This window comes from Lactuca serriola, chromosome 2 (genome assembly GCF_051521515.1).
Source record: "Lactuca serriola cultivar US96UC23 chromosome 2, Lser_US96UC23_V15, whole genome shotgun sequence".
NCBI lineage: Eukaryota > Viridiplantae > Streptophyta > Magnoliopsida > Asterales > Asteraceae > Lactuca > Lactuca serriola.
In genome coordinates, this window is record NC_136409.1 from 139,640,496 (window position 1) to 139,645,343 (window position 4,848).

Consider the following 4,848-nt stretch of genomic DNA (forward strand, 5'->3'; position numbering starts at 1 on the left):
CATAAGATAATTATGAAAAAATCCCGAATCTGGCCATTCCTGACGCCTGGACTCACCGAGTGCACAAAGGGACTCGCCGAGTCAGGCCTACTCGCCGAGTCCACTTTGGAACTCGCCGAGTCCATGAATCAGAAACCAACAAATCGAATTTTGCAGGTTTGTTTCAGTTAATCAAGCAACAATTTAATGAAAACCAAGCTAGGCTCTGATACCACTGATGGGTTTTAGCCATAAGAACTTTCCTATGTGCGCATGCAAAACCCTAATGCTTGGATCTAGGCTTTCTAATTAAACATGTTTTGAATCCAAGACTTCTAATGGCTAATTAGGTTAAATAACAACATTGAAACAGATCTAGAACCATACCTTTGAATTCCTTATTGATCTTGTTGTCTTGGAGCTTCTAGAGTCACAATTGTCACTCCTCTAATGGCTTACAAACACCAATAGCAAGGAAGATGATTTAGGAGAGAGGGGAGGGGAGGAAATCGGCCAGGGTTCTCTTACTTTAGGTGAGGTGCCGATCTGCCTTGGCTATGGGGTCTATTTATACTTGTAGACTCCTTAAGGGTTACAACCTAAACCCTAATTGGATAATCTTCTCTTAAGGCTATCCAAATCCTTTCCATAGATAAGTCATTGGACGATTTTGAAGCTATCCTAGCTTCTAGAATCCGTCCACTATATATCTATAAGGATTTATTGTCTAAAGCTTAACTATCAAACAATTGACAGTTTATACCCCTTTATTTAATTAACCTCTTTAAGTCACCAAATTAATTCCAATTAATTCTATGACTTATATTAATCAAATAACAATATATTATTCTTTATATTATTCTCATAATATATTAATAATATTTACTCTCTCTTAATAAATCATCCTATCAAGTTGCTATGGTGAAGGCAACCCAAAAGGACCATGCACAACCGGGTCAAATACTTGCCTAATATAGTTGCAGCCTTAGACACTATTCCAACATGAAGACTGTCATGAATTGGTGTGGAGTTTGTCTAGAATGTATTAGACATAGCACTTTGCTGCAACGTTCATGAGTGCTTATGAGTTTGATTTGAGCATTGGAATAAACTCATGCTTGCTGGAATCACTTCATGGAATTTATCTCAAGTGATCGAAAGACGATAATATCATATGGTCTTAAAACCTAGATATACGGTTTATTGTTTGCTGATTGATCGTACATTGATAATGCGTAAATGCATCAGTAACTTGATGTTATAAAACGCATTGTTGTGTATGATTTGGTTAGTGAATAATAAATGCATATAAGTCGGAGTTTATCTGTTCCTTTTATCCTAAGAGGGTAAAAGCGATATCAGGGCCCCTTGATGATTTGGTTTGACTTATGTGTCGGGCCCGGTCAGGACTGAATTGATGTGCTCAATTAAGTTCTACGTCAAACAAATCAGAGATCGAGAAACAAACTGCTGGACAATAAGTATGACTATGTTCCATGTAATTGTCCGCACAATATCTAGAATGGAGGACTATACGATCCCTTGTCTGAAGGACAGGTTACTGATAAGATCAGAGTTTGACAACATCTTTAAGAGCTACGATTGCTAATCGGATTGTGCTTACATTTGTAGTTACTAGACTTATCCAAGTGGGAGACTGTTGGATTAGTGTCTAAGCCTGTAACTATATTTGGTAAGTACTTGACCCGGTTGTGCATGGTCCTTTTGGGTTGCCTTCACCATAGCAACTTGACAAGGTGATTCATGGAGAGAGAAAAGATATTATGGTTTATTAATATATTATAAGAATAATATATTAAAAGAGAAATCATGTTATTTAATTAATATTAGTCATTAATTAATTAGGAATTAATTTGGTGACTAAAAGAGATTAATTGAACAAAGGGGACTTAGATTGTCAAATGTGTGATAGTTATATTTTGGGTTGGGAAACCTAATGGATTAAAGGGGTGAACAAAATTATGATGGGAGCCCATCATATTTTCGTCCATGGCTTGTATTCTAGAAGGTTCCATGGGTTGCTTAGGGTTTAAGTTGTCCATTAGGGTTTTGACTGAAACCCTAGCTGCCCACAGTATAAATAAGACCTTTAGGCTACAGAAATCGGCTACCCTAACCCTAAGAGTGATAGAGCCGAATTCAAGAAACCTCCAACCTCTCTCCAAGATCATTCTCTTGCTAGTTGGTGTTTGTAAGCCATTAGAGGAGTGACACTTGTGAATCTAAGCTTCAAAGACAAGAAGATTCAAGCAAGAAACCAGAGGTAATGATTTAGATCTGATTTGTATCTTTAATTTCGAATTCTTCTCATTAGATCTAGGGTTTGAAAGTCTTGGATGAATGCATGTACAATTAGAGAAACCTAGATCCAAGCATTAGGGTTTGCATGAGCACATAGGATGTTTTTTCGGATCAAACCCATCAATAACCACTAAACTGATTTCTATCGAATGAATTTTGTGTAAATCTTATTCACACCTTCTTACACTCCCGAGCTTATGAGGAGTATTGGATGTTGTTGGGAACATTCACATAAATCCTATTGCAACCTTTTGATTTCTATCTAAGAGCTTGTTTAGACTTAAATTAGAAGGTTAGGTTATTTTCAAATAGCTTGATTTGAATTTGACAATTTGGTGAATGGGAAGTGTTAGAGCTTGTTAACACTTTCAAGTACCAACTTAGGTAGAATTGAGTAGATATCATATCATCCTTGGAATCACATTGCTAAATTGTATTGCATAGAGTTGGAGTTCTCACAAATCTTGAATTTACTCATTTAATCAATCATTTACTCGTAGCTTTAGTTTCTTATTTAAATTACACAAACCGCCCTTTTTCTGTGACTATTATTGTACCTTGCGCAAAAAGGTATAAGCATTTGTTCTGTATCTCTGTGGATCGACCCATCTTACCTTGTATTACATTTTTAGTGCACGTAGCAGTGTTTTTGTAGTCGTTTTGTACCCCTTGATTTGTTGGTTTTGACACCCCTAACAACAGCCCTGAATAATAGACCCGTTTACCAAGCAGAGTCTCTCGAACTCTTCCTTTTTTTGCCTTTAATTACATCTAAAATCGACTATGACCATCCTTCATTGGTTGTCCGCGCTCAGTTTCATATGTGGCAATTCTGCCAAGATCTCTTCGTTAGTTGGGGGAAGAATCCCCCCGAATCGGATCTTTTAAGGAACGTATCGAGAGAGAATTTGATTTGGTTAGACAATATGTGGATGGTAAACAAGGATCGATTTTTTTGGCAGTTCCTTTAGGATTTCCTTCTTGATCAATCACAATTACGGCATTGTCATCATATCATATTATCATATCGTTGTCACGTTTAAGTTCTTTACAAGTACAAACAATTACAGCTCTGACCACTTCTGATCTTTCTAGAGGCATCTTTGGAACTAACAGAAATTCAATGCGTAATCTCACCATTCAATGTGTATTCCTGAATCCTGAATAATCCCATTTTTCAATTATTCAATCATTTCATTTTACCAAGTTCAGTGTTAGCGAGATTAGTTAACATTTTTATGTTTCAATGCAACAACAAGATTATTTTTTTAACTAGTTTTGTTGGTTGTGAATAGGGTCCCAAATAACAAGAGATATGTAAATAGCAGGTCCGATTACGATGAATTTGATTAGAAAGTCTAATGTCCAAAAGAAGGGGATTCATTAGCTCGTTATTTAGTACGAATCAGTGAAATGACAGAATCCATAAAAATTATTCAACATGGAAGTCTTTTTTGGAAGATTATATGTATTCTCAAAAGATGATTGGATGGTCTTTCCCCGTGGCCTGTAGAGTTGACGTGGGGGAGTTTTTCCTCCTTGACCTTGTGAAGATTTTTTCCAATGTGCAGTAGAGTTAGGAGTTGATGGTTGTTGGTTGGGCTTCTCTTTGTTGGCTGCATCAGTTGTCTTTGACTTTTTCGAACAAAGTTTGAAGTTTTACTTTGAATAACCTTGTTTGGAACAAGACGTGCAATATCGTTCCTTGGGATCTTTCTCATAGACAATTTTATGCCATCTGCCTTCATTTTTCCCATGCCTAAACAGAACCTATTAGCTTAGGATTTTTCTTCAAAAGATCCAGCTGAACGCATACCCTTGTGACACCAGGTTGAGATGGGGGTCGGACCATCCGATTAATAGCACTTTGCCTACTACGTTAGCAATAGTAGTAGTCTTGAAAAAAAGATCGGAAGATTCGGAAACGGGATCCATATATTAACAAATTTGAAGAGATAATATTTGATGTGCGTTGCATCTTTCAACCAAAGCTTAATGGTTTCTTTTGGAAAAGTTAGAATAGATCTCAGAGTAAAAAAAATTGGCTGAAAGCAAAAAGAGATCGATTTCGATTCAGGATCAAGCCCAAGAGGTAGCAATCGTTGAACATGTCCCTTCTTTAAAGTCTAGGAACGGAGAGTTTTCCCTCTTTTCCGCCGACTCTTTGGCCTAAATAATGTTAGTTTTAAAAATGAGTGATTGCCCTTCTCTAATCTTTACTGCCCAACCTGAGAGCAGACAGCTAATGCGTTCCACTTATTGAACAGGGTTCTATGGTCAGTCTGTGACCCTGTGTCGAAGGCGTCCTTGGATTAATCTGATAGGATGTTAAAAATATTAACAATATATTTATGAAAAAATCACTATAAGGGTCAAAACTCAAAACAAATGACAGTTAGGGGTGCAAGTTACTCGTGAACTACTCGTGATCGGGTCGCTAAAAGCTCGACTCGAAACTGATTTTAAACGAGCCCGAGCCGAGCTTCAGCTTAATATTAAGCTCGTTTATTAAATGAGCTCGAGCTCGAGCCTATGTCACTAAGCTCG